Here is a 12,367-nt window from a genome sequence, read left to right on the forward strand (position 1 = left end):
CCAAGTCCAGCAGTTCTTGTAGCTGGATTTTGAGTTCTTCCAACTCCTTCGGCGCCATCCTATAGGGTGTTTTCGACACTGGTGCGGCTCCTGGTTCCAGATCGATAGTAAACTCTAACTGTCGGTCAGGCGGAGGGCCTGGCAAAGCATCGGGAAATACGTCGGGAAACTCACGTACCACTGCCACATCTTCAACTTTCCTCTCTTTCTTGTCATGTCCCTGTAGATACACAAGATAGGCCGGACGCCCCTTTCTAATCATCGTAGTTGCTTGAAGTGCCGATATTACACAAGTTCGCTGATTCATCGAAATTCCGTGGAAGGTAGAGGGCTCCTTCCCCGGGGTTTGTAACGAGATTTGTCTCTCTTGGCATCGGATAGTGGCATAGTTTTCAGCTAGCCAGTCCATCCCCAGGATAATGTCGATGTTATCCATCGGCATAGCATGCAAGTTGTGAGCCGTTAAACTAAGTTCTCCCACCGTGAGTTCTATGTTCGAACAAGACTGTGAAATTTCTATAAGGCCTCCTACTGGTGAGTTCACGTTCATCTTATGTTCCAGTTCATCAACAGGCAGTCTTAAAGCATTCACGCAAGAGTGCGATATAAAAGAGTGCGACGCACCCGTATCAAACAGAACAGCAACAGGCATGTCAAGTAGTGTTCCCATACCTGCCAGATTATCTTGTTTTGGCTCTCCCTGTGGGGCTTTAGCTTGCTTGCGTCCCAAGGCATAGGCCCTAGCTTGAGTTGGGTATGGTTGGCGACGCTGCTGCTGCTGCTGAGGTGGTGTAGGATTCCCTCGAGGTCCGTTCGGTGTTCCCCCACCTCCAGTGTTGTTGTTGATCGGGCACTCCTTGGCGAAGTGTCCCATTCCCCCACACTTATAGCATATGTTGGTCCCGACTCTGCACTCTCCCATGTGGTTCTTCTGACATTTGGCACATGGAGGTGCTCTCTGACGGAAATCTCCATTTTGGAATGGAGCAACATGCTTTCCTTTTCCCTGGGAAGAGTTTGGGGTACCCTGGAACCTCTTGTTGTCAAAGGGTGCGCGGTTCCCGTCCCATTTCCTCTTATCCCGGAAATTCTGCTGTGGGGTCGGCGGTGTTGGAGTAGTGGGTGTGACTGTCCTTTCCCGTGGCATCGCTTCCTCCACGTCCAATGCACGAGACAATGACTCGGCATACGAGAGTCTGCCACGGCATGCCAAAGCCATCCTGATTTCGTGCCTCAGACCGGCACAAAACTTCTCCGCCATCTTCTCGTCTGTGTTTACCTGTTCGGGTGCATATCGAGACATGTCACATAGGGCACGGTCATATTCTGTCACAGTCATCCGCCCCTGTTTTAAGTTGTAGAACTCGGCCTCCTTTGCCTTACGGTAGCTCCTTGGAATGTATTTGTCATACAGTTCCTCCTTAAAGTCTTCCCACGTCAGGGTGTCCAATTGCTCTTGCGTCATTGTACGCTGCTTAGTCTCCCACCAAAACTCTGCGGACCCGGTGAGCTGATAGGTCACGCACGATAGGCGCTCCTGGTCGGTGCACCTTAAGAACTTAAAGATGCGTTCTATGGCCCGAATCCAGGTCTCGGCCTTGGTTGGATCTCCCATTCCGTCAAACACGGGAGGACGTTCCTTTCGGAACTCCTTCTCGATGTTCCGTTCCGGCTGTGGCGGTGGTGGAGGTGGTGGTGGTGGTTGTGATTGTCCTTCAGGACCCACACTGCTCTGGGTCTCGTTGCTTGCCCTATTCTCGTGGTGAACGGCTGCACGTCGGGGAGGCATTCTGTTCAACACATACGTTAGTATAACATCCAACTTTACCATCACCACTCCACATAACCTTTCCAAAGCGATAACACAACTTTCCATACACAACGTGGTAAAACGAACACAACGATAAAACAACGGAAAACTTTATTAACTCAAACCAACAAGTACGTGTTTCCACAAGGTCTTTGAAGCAGAGAAGGAAAAACAAACGTCAAAAGAAACTGTTACATAGTTCGTCAAAACAAAACATTCAAAAGCTAATAAACATCGAAAGAAACACTACTCCTCGGGAGCTCTCTCATAATTCGCCCCTTCCTCGCTGTCAATCCCAACCTCTCTAGCAAGGGGCTCTTCTTCGGCGTCTTCCTCGTCTTCCATGGGATCCTCCTCGTCTTCAAGAGGTTCCTCTTCATCTTCGAGAGGATCTTCCTCCTCTTCCTCGTCGTTCTCCCGAACATAAGTAGCCACGTCGATATGCTTATCGACTACAAGAACTTCCGTCGCGGGAGGTGCGGAGGTGCGCATCCCAAGCCTCCTCCTCTTGGGGAAGTTTGGTTGCGGAGTCTCACTCTCGTACCGACCCCCGCTGTAGAGGCTGCGACTCGATGAGGATGCCTCCTTCCTAGGAGGAGCATAGGGTGGCGGTCCATCACGAGCATCAACCAGTGCTTCCAAGAGAACCTTCACAAAACCATGCATGTCCCCTTGCATGCTGTAGTCGGGAAGCTTATGCCAGACGTATGACCGTGAAGCCTCGTCGGCCCACCTATTCCAAGGTGCCGGTAGTCCATCAATCAATCTCTTGATTCCCTCATAGTGCCTCACTCCACAGCCATGAGCATCCCGCCATAAAGTCAAGTAATCTGTGACATAAGATATCAAAGGGGTCCTCTCGTCCCTCTCGAACTCACGATACATTTCCACCGCCCGCAATCCATTTTTGACGTACCTTCCCCTTAGCGGTGCGTGGATCATGATCGCCATCTACATAAAAGTGAGTCCCCTTAGCAACCAGTCGTAGAAAAGAGTAAAGCAAGGTAGAGAAAGATAGAACGCATAAAGAACGTCATACATACTACCGTGCATATACCTGTCGATTTCCATAAGGAAAAGTCGTAACAATTTTTTTTTTCTAAGGATAGATGTTTCGTATTTTATAAACGTGGTACTTTTGCAACTTCGTCTATCCTTCCATCTATCACAATCGCGTTTCACAAGGTTATCCTTGTCTCGTCATTTCATCGTCCTTTGGAATTCGCGCCCTTTCGCACCCCATTCATTCTATCACTTCTATTATGCTTCGTTTCAACTTTTGCCCTCTTTCGTGTTGAGCGCGGTGAGACGGAGTATTGAGTGTTAAGTGAATACTCTTTTAGTCTAGCGAAACGAGTCTAGACTAGATTGAATAAATGACTCTCGGTCCAGAGCGGAAGGAAAAATTGCTCTGATACCATTCTGTCACGACCGCACTTCCTAAGGATAGGAGGCACGGGAAATCGTGACTCGTGGGGGAATTAAGAAGCGGGGAAGAAGGGGGAAAACAATTCAAGGCAATACAACTTAACAATCAAAGAGGAACTTCCATTTAAATCAATCAACGTTTCAAAACCCAAGTCTCATAATGAAAGATAACAGAGTTCAACAATAACGGAAATAACAGAGTTTCTTAAGACATTGAATAGCGGAAGCAATTTGAGAGTGTAGTTACTACTACGTATGAAGACGTAATAGTAACCGGACCAAATCTTGATAACATCACTCAACATCCTCCGCCTTCCGACCTCGCTCAACCTGCACATAGGGAAAACATATGCAGGGGCTGAGTACTTGATGCACCCAGTGAACTCATGCCCGAAATACATTTATCATTTAAGTTATGTCAAGCCATCATCGTGTGAATCCCGGGTTTTTCTTTAAAAGAGACCGAGAAGCACGTAAATCCATTTCTATAAAATAGTGTCCGCGCGGACTAACATCATCCTCCATCATATACCATATCTGAACCATCATGTGAAACGAGAATGTGGCCACAAACTCGATCACTGGACCGGCCGACCTAGGGGACGGCTCACGATCCCCATCAGTGCACTAGTCCGAGTAGGGACTCACTCCCTAGTCAGACCCGAATTCGTTAACCATCAAAGTCTAGTAGAGTGTTATTCTAGTAGACAATCAGATAGGCAGTTTCAAAACATAAACACGGCATGACATACTTGTAAAATCATCCTTATCACACCATAAATACATCAATTTAAGAATAAACTTTTAAAGAATAAAGCCCACCTCAAAAGCTTAGGTTTTCCGTAACAATCCTCGTTCCGACTTTTAGCGTGCGTGCGAACCACCTTTTCGCAAATTACATAAAATTCATATCAAAATTCGGTAACGATGATAATTAGAATGCATGCACTCTAATTAAATTCTTTTAAATCTTCTTTCTCGATTTCCGTGTATTTTCGGTTATTCGGCGGCCGCCCAAGGCGTCGCGTGCGACGCCGGTCGGCCGCTTACGCTCGTTCTTTCCTTCGTTGGCTCCTCATATTTTTTTCCATAATCGTCGAAAATAATTTCTAAAAAAATTATTTAAGCGCATACTTTAATTTCTGTATTTATTTACCGTTGAAAAAGTATTAATTCATACTTAGGTAAATTATTCATTCTTCAAAAGTCTTCCGGGAATTAATTAAATAATTTTCCCCGATTAAATTTTAATTATCGGCCCAAGAGACTAAACTTAGCCCACCTTATTCCTCAAAAAAAAACAATTAGTGAGCCCATCAATTAAAAGAAAAGCCCAACATCAATTTAATTAAAGTTCCAATTAATTAGTAAAAGGCCCAACAATTAAAAGAATATATGGCCCAAACTTAATAAAATGTTGGCCCAAACTCATCTCCCTCTCCAACATACTCTCTCTCTCTTCCTTCTTTCTCTCTCTCGGCAATCACACAACAGCCGTGGAGCTGCCGTCGCCGTCATTCTCCCTCCGGCTCGCCACCGTCGCGGCTGGAGCCGCCTGCCGCCGCAGCTGGAGCCGCCAAGGAGGCTGCTGTCTTCGCTGCTCGCCGGCGGGAGCTGCTGCCGCGGAGGAGAGTCCATGTCGCCGCTGCCGTGCGGCTGGAGCTGCTGCCTCGCCACTCCGGGAGCTGCTGTCTCGCCGTCGCGCCACTGCCGCTGCTGCCTCCCGTCGCAACTTGAGATGCCTGCCGTCGGGAAGACGTCAAACGGCTGTCCGCCGCTGCCCGTCGCCGGCGGCGGCTTCTCCTCTTCCGAAACGACTCCGAAACATCCCGCAACATACGTTATGTTTATAAAGTTACGTTCTTTCTTAGTTTCGGTTACGCGCGGCGATCGTTTGGTTGATTCTTACGGATTATTCATAGCTTGGTTATGAAAATAAAATCAAGGCTATATGCATGCAAAGTTAGTAAACAATTCATGCTTTGAGGATGGAAGAAATGGTATACCTCAAGAGCTTAAACTTGATGTGGTTGAAAAAAAATGAAACCAACTCCTTCTTCTCCCCTCTCCTTCCCGTCGACTTCTCTCGGCCCTTCTCTCTCTCTCTTTTTTTTTTCTTGAAGTGTGAATGATGAGAGGAGTTAGTGAGGAGGGAAATGAAGGAGTGGTGGTGACTCTTGGGATGGTGGGAGATGGAAGGGTGAGAACTTGGAGAGTCTCCCATGAAGAATAGGGCCGTCGGCCATGAGGAGGAAAGAAGAAGAAAAAGAAAGAAAAAGGAAAAGAAAAGGAAAAAGACTTGGGCTTGATCCACTAAAATTAAAATCCATTTGGGCTTCCATGATTTAATTTCCATTGGGCTAAAGAAATAAATAAGTTGCAAGCCCAAGAAAAAAAAAAACTACTACTTGATGGATTTTAAAGAGTAATTAAAATCCAAATTATCTTATTTTCAATTGGACTTCAAATTTATTTTGAAAAGTCCAAAATAAATTCATAGTTTATTTTTTCCGCATTTTCCCTCGTTAATTAAAATTCACGGGTCTTTATTTATTTTGTTATCTCGTTCTTCACAACCAAAATTGATGTACGTTTACCGGCATAACTTATATTTGGTGTTATTCCAAATATAATATTCCTTCAACCATTCCTCGATTTACGCGCGTCGTTATCCATAAAAACATATATTCCTTCCCACTACATTCCTTCGTTTGCTCAAGAATAGCAATTTCATCATCGATCTTTCAACGAGACCTTAAACGTGTCTCCAACGTTCACAATTAAATATAAACATGCACGCTTCTTTTCACATTAACCACAATAACCATAATTCTCCGAGAGCACATTTATCGAGAAGCATCATAATTCGAAATAATTTTATTAATTATTTCGTGATATACATTAAATTAGTACTTTAAAAAGTACGGGTGTTACACTACGAATCGGACGTACGTCAGATCTACATAAACTAGGCGAAATGAAATGAAAACACGTAGGCTAGGCCTAAAATTAAATCGACACGGCTCAGATTCACGTCGAATGCTTAATCCACTCCGGATCCAAGCCATCCGAACTCAACACCCAGCAAAATCAACTCCATAACTCCGATCCTCACAGATCTGCTCAGATCAACTCCAAATCCCAACAATCACAGACAGCCTTGCAACATCAGCAAGTTAAAAACCCGATTCATCCACAAACAAACTCCATTCTCCCAGATCTAACCACGAACCTGCAATAATCCAGAAAACAACCTCGAAAACAACCAACTCCAACAATCCAACTCAGAATTCAAGTAAACATAATCAACAAAGAAAGATCAACACAATCGGCATAAGCTAAAACGAAACTTGCATAAAAACAGAGAAATATCCAGAAAACAAAGAGGTCTGAGCTTCGAACAGCGATGCTCGGCGAATTCAACAGAAACGAAAATGGAAAATAAATTGTTTCTTCGCCCTAAAGAAGGACGGTGTTACGACCAGATCGAAATGTATGAAAACTAGAGGTGAACCCCAAGTACGCCCTGAATCTCCCCACGATAGAACCCAAAGTGTGTGAAAAAGTGAACTAAGCTACAAGCCTGTTCTCGAGGTCTCCAACCGAGAAGATCCCTCCAGCGTGCATGCTTCTCCCTTGTATAGACGCGGACATAACCTTCTAGAGTCTTCGTAGAATCTCTATTCTACCCTTCAACTCCGAGGCTTCCTCCGACGAGCGATTTTCCGCATAATGTCCACTCTTTCGCCTTCATCCTAGGTCCACGCAACTGTCTCCCTCCTTTGCTGGACCTGGCGAAAATCTTCACACACCTGGCTTAAAACGTGTGTTAGACCCAGAAATTTCACGAATTAAAACCCTAGACCTATGCATGAAATTAGCCTTATCAAACTGCTCACACTTAAACCATGCTTGTCCTCAAGTATGAAAGACAAGAAAATGAAATAAGGCGAATTTCAATGCACGGTTCCCAAGAACGACTCTACAAACAAGATCTAACAAAAAAACAAAACCTAGACCTAGAAAACTTACAGACTCAGAAAAGAAAATAACACACAAAGAACACAAAACACAACACATAAACATGCACTAGTTTCAACTTTTAGGCGACTGTCACCACAAGCTTAAGTTCTCTCGGATCGTCTATAGTCTCCAAATCCTCCTTCTTCCTTCGTCAACCCAAACGGTTCGTCAGTTTGTCAAGAAACCTATGAATTCCCTAGCGGTTAGGTTCGCTCGATCACTCATTCCTCACCAGGGATGTTAGGATCAAAAACGCTCCAGAGTTAAAGTTACACCACTGATGCGTTGGGTTATGAGAGTCTCTCCTTTTTATCATCTCCTCTTTTTTCCTGGGTCAGGCAAATATTTCCTGGGTCAGGTAATTTTTACTTCCTGCCCTTAGATAATTAAGATTCTTTTTTCCTCTTTTTATTTTCCCCCTGGACTTCGTCCAGCTTAAACCTCCTTTGTTTTACTCTTTTTTTTTATTTTTCTCCTCCCCTGGACTTCGTCCAGCTTATACCACCAGTTCTGGACTTCGTCCAGTCTACTCCCTAAGCATCAAGTGGTTGCCCATTTGTTACAAGTTAGCTCAAAGTGTTTAGGCTTATAACTCACTTTATAGTAGGGTTGCACAGCTAGGTTATCTAAGGTATCCTCTATCGTCCTCACTTCATCCAAACCGTTTTAAGTTTATTAAGGAAAAAGGGCATCAAAGTTGACGTGTATCCTATCTTCAATCGCTCTTACTAAGGGAATTTTTCTGCCTTATTGTATCCACTAGCTCATGCAGCACGTAACACAAAGACAAAACTAAAAAAAAAAACTATAAGACTCACATTCACATTCTGCACCTATTCCCTCCCCCTCCCACTCCACTAAAGCTTGTCCCCAAGCTATCCTAGTGGAGGGGGGAAATAGGGAAGCACAAACACATAAAACAGAACACAAAACAGACAAACAACATGCCAAAACAAACAAACTTCTCACACTTAGACCGTACACCGGGCTAAGTGGGAAAAAGCACAACAACTAAAACCAAACATGCAAAACAGTTCAACCCCTTCTCACACTTAGACCAGGAATTGGGTTAAGTGTGGGAAGTAGTAACGCATATGTACAGAACAAGCATGCTGGCACAGAAAATTAAAACAGAAAGCAAAAACAGAAAGCAATGAAAGAAAAAAAGTAAAAGTTACTTGGGTTGGGAGGATTAATTCGGTGTCTGACCCCCTCGGGAGCCAGACTTGGGCGGCACGGCCTGTTGGGTCAGCTTAGCTTTCTTTCTTGCCGGTGACTCCGGCTTCTCTTTCCTCTCTTCTATCTGTCCGGGTACGGTCTTCTTCAAGGTCATGGGTCTAGTAGAGGACTGGGTGATTAGCGGCTTGGTGACTTGTGGCTGCTTCCGGATAGATAGATCTTCTGGACTTGGCGCCTTGGGTCCGCCACTAGGTCCAGGAAGTAACATTGGTGCGTCCGGGAATTTCTCGCGCAACCACTTCATCATTGTCATCATTAACGTGACACCCTCCGTCATCTTCTCAGTACATCGGGACGACATTACCACCAGATCAGAAACTCGCCCCTTAAGGGCTACCATTTCCTCCATGACCTTCCGAACCTCCGTTCTCATTCCTTCCATTTCCGTTCGTACTCCGGCAACTTCCTTCCTTACTCTCTCAGTTTCACCACTGTCCTTCCCTTTACCCCGCAGGGCCACTATCCCTTCCATCACCTTTTGATTCTCGGATCTCATCCAGCTGACTTCCTTCCTCATTGCGTCCACTTCCACGACTGGTTTCCTGGCTTCACCCACGTCAGCAACGTCCTTCACTCCCGCCACCTCTTGTTCCTGTTTGATCTGGGCCTCCGACTTACCAACTTCGTAAAAACAGACATCCCTCTTTTGCATGATTAGCAGCCCCTTGTTGAAGAAGTACTCCATATTGAAAACCTCGGGGGGTAGACACATCTTCACTTCCCGGCAAGCCTTGTGGATCTTCATGATCACATTGCGCTGCAAATAAGCCCCCAGAAGGTGGCATGTGTATAGATGCCGGGAGGGGTTGGCAGTTACTTGGTGGCAGGCTTGAGCTAACCAGTAACCCAAGTGGACACGTACACCCGTGGCCATGCACCAGGTAAAGTATAAGTCGGCGGTTGTCAAGGCGGTGTTGGCTGTGCCCATCAGATTGTAGCTAATGAAGGTTTGGGCGAACCTCAGAACCCTGTCTTCGATATGGTGAGCCTTCGAGCAACTAGTTTTAAATTGACCCACCTTCGGGTGAGTCAAGAACTCCCATGCGCTCTGCGCTTTGAAACCTGGTGTGAGCTTTGGTGGGCCGACCATTCTCTCATTCCATAATCCCTCGTCATCTTCTGTACGCGTCAGCAGACCCATCCGTAGAGTCCACTCCCTGATGCTCATCACATGCTCTTCATTGAAGAGCCTGAAGTTGATGGAATCGGCATCCAAGTCGGTGGTGGATTTAAACCAGAAAGTTGAGAAAAATTTCCGCGCCACGTCTATCGGAACCTCAATGGTGCTATGCTTTAGCAACCAGTCATAGCCGATTGCCCCTATATACCCCCGAAAATCGTCATTGCTTGAGATCCCCTTAAGCTCGGCCGAATCGTACATCTTCCCAGATTTGGCATATTTCCCCACGGCACTCTTCTCCGCATATATTGCTGTACATTTTGGGTCCTCAAACTTTCCCATCGCGTTCAGCAGTTCCTTAGTGATCCAGATTTCTTTCGGCTCAAAATTGAGCTCCACTTCTTGTTCTTCCTCGGAGTCACTGGACTCATTAGGGTTTTTCGACTCGGCATTGGACGGTACTTTAGCAGGTGGAGAGGGAGAGTGGTCAGCGGACTTCCCTTTTGATTTCTTGGTCGAGGAAGGAGCAATCTGCTTCCCCTTCCTCTTCCTCTCGAAGGTCTAGGAGAGTTTACCTGCTCAGGAGCCGCAGTCTCTAGACTCAGCAATCCTTCTTCTGTCTGCGGAACGGTTTCATATATCTCATCAAGCAGATTCCGACGAGCCTGTCTTCGCTCTTCCCTCGGATTTACTGGCGAATTGGTGTCCCCCGTCAGGTCTACGAGCAAATTCAACCCGATATCGACGGGTTCTTGAGCATTCTCAGCATCGAGGGCCTCTCCCTCCTTGTTCAACAATGGGGTTGCCCCCGAAATGTAAACAGGGGTTTCTGTCCCCTCAGACTTCTCAGGGGTTTCCCCTTCTCTGATATCTTTCTCACCAATTTGGGCTTCGGCGCCCCCAACCACTTCTGAAACATTACTATCAACAACAAGGGTTTCCCCCATAGCAAATTCTTCCAAAACATGGGTTTCCCCCTCTGTAACTCCTACAGCCGCATAAAGATCTATACCCACAGATGCATTCAGGGTTTCCTTCTCAGCAAATATCACAGTGGCAATAACAGGATTTACCTCCTCAGTGACAGAACTTAACCTGGGTTCACTTACGGCCAACAACTCCAACCCCGCAGTCAGATCTGCTTCTTCTTCGTGAGTTTCTGCGGCGGTTGGTTCTTGAACAATGACGGCTTCTTCTAGTACATCGGGGGTGGGTTCTGCGGCAGCCACCGGTTTGGGTGTTGAAACCCCTGAAGTTTCCGGTTGAGATACGGCAGATGTCGAGACGGCTGGTATAGATTTCCCCATTACCGCCGCGAACATGGAAAACGCCTCCATTGCCTTGTCCGGCCCCCCAAATTTTTGTAGTATATCCGCCATAAACGCCGCCGCACTTGAATCGGCGGATCCTGAAGTGTTTCCGGTACTTTGCTTGTTATCCATGAATAATTCTGTAAAAGTTTTGACAAAAACTTGGACATAAATTTCTTTGATTAGGGATAGAGAAAGAAAACCTAGAGAGAAATTTGGGGAATTTTGGATGTAGAGAGAGTGTGAGTAAGGAAAAATAAAAGGAGAACACGGTTATTAGCCGATAGGTATGGGAGAGGACAGTTTGCAGGCGGTTGCAGGCATGACGCTAGAGACTGTACGCCTCCCCATAAAAGTGTCCTTTGAAATTCGAACCGGTGCCAACTCCCTCCAAAATTTTACTTCTCAACTCCTTGCCCTAGCAAATTCCTTCTGCGAAACCATACTTAGGAAAAACATTAAATAAAAAAACTGAAACGCCAGACTCCCCGTTTCTAGGATATAACAGTATCAAAAACATTCCTAAGGAGTCTGGTATTTCGAAAATATTTTTGGAAGATTATTATTATTTTTTTTCTGAGTTTGTTTGGGTTTTTCTTGATTTAAAGAATACGATTAAATATTTACAATTTATGTTCAAGTGTTCTCAAGATTTCCTGGGTCAGGGTATGGTAAAACTTCCTTGAATACTGGACCTAGGAAAGCTTTTAAGAACACTCACTTCCCAAACTGATTAGGCGAATTCAGGGAGTGCGCGTAATGACATTTCGTCCACTACACGCATCTCCGAGTTATCCCTGAATACCTTTACCCTATGACCATTGACAAGAAAAGGAGTAGAGTTTGAAAACTTCCCTGGATCTCTACTGCTCCAATTGCACGCAAACTCACAACAGTGTACGGCCCAATCCATTTGAATTTTAACTTACCGGGCATTAACTTGAGTCGGGACTAGAACAGGAGAACCTTCTGCCCAACTTGTAGTTACTTGGTCCGGAGATTTTTATCATGCCACAACTTGGTCTTTTCCTTGTACCACATTGCTGACTCGTAAGACTCAAGTCGCAATTATTCCAACTCCTGGAGCTGCAGTTCTCTCTCTCCCTCACAAGCTCGAGGATTCATATTAATCTCTTTGACCGCCCAGTACGCCCTGTGCTCAATTTCCACCGGTAGGTGACACATCTTGCCGAATACTAACCTGTAAGGAGACATTCCAATGAGCATTTTATATGCTGTTCTGTATGCCCATAATGCATCATCAATTCTCTTGCTCCAGTCTTTCCTCGACGGATTCACCGTCTTTTCCAGGATCGCTTTGATTTCTCTGTTTGATATTTCTGCTTGGCCGTTGGACTGAGGATGGTATGGTGTGGAAGGCGATGGTGAACTCCGTACTTTCTCATTAGAGCTTCAATAGTCCGGTTGCGGAAATGT

This window comes from Salvia splendens, chromosome 15, assembly GCF_004379255.2.
Source record: "Salvia splendens isolate huo1 chromosome 15, SspV2, whole genome shotgun sequence".
In the NCBI taxonomy this organism is placed as follows: domain Eukaryota; kingdom Viridiplantae; phylum Streptophyta; class Magnoliopsida; order Lamiales; family Lamiaceae; genus Salvia; species Salvia splendens.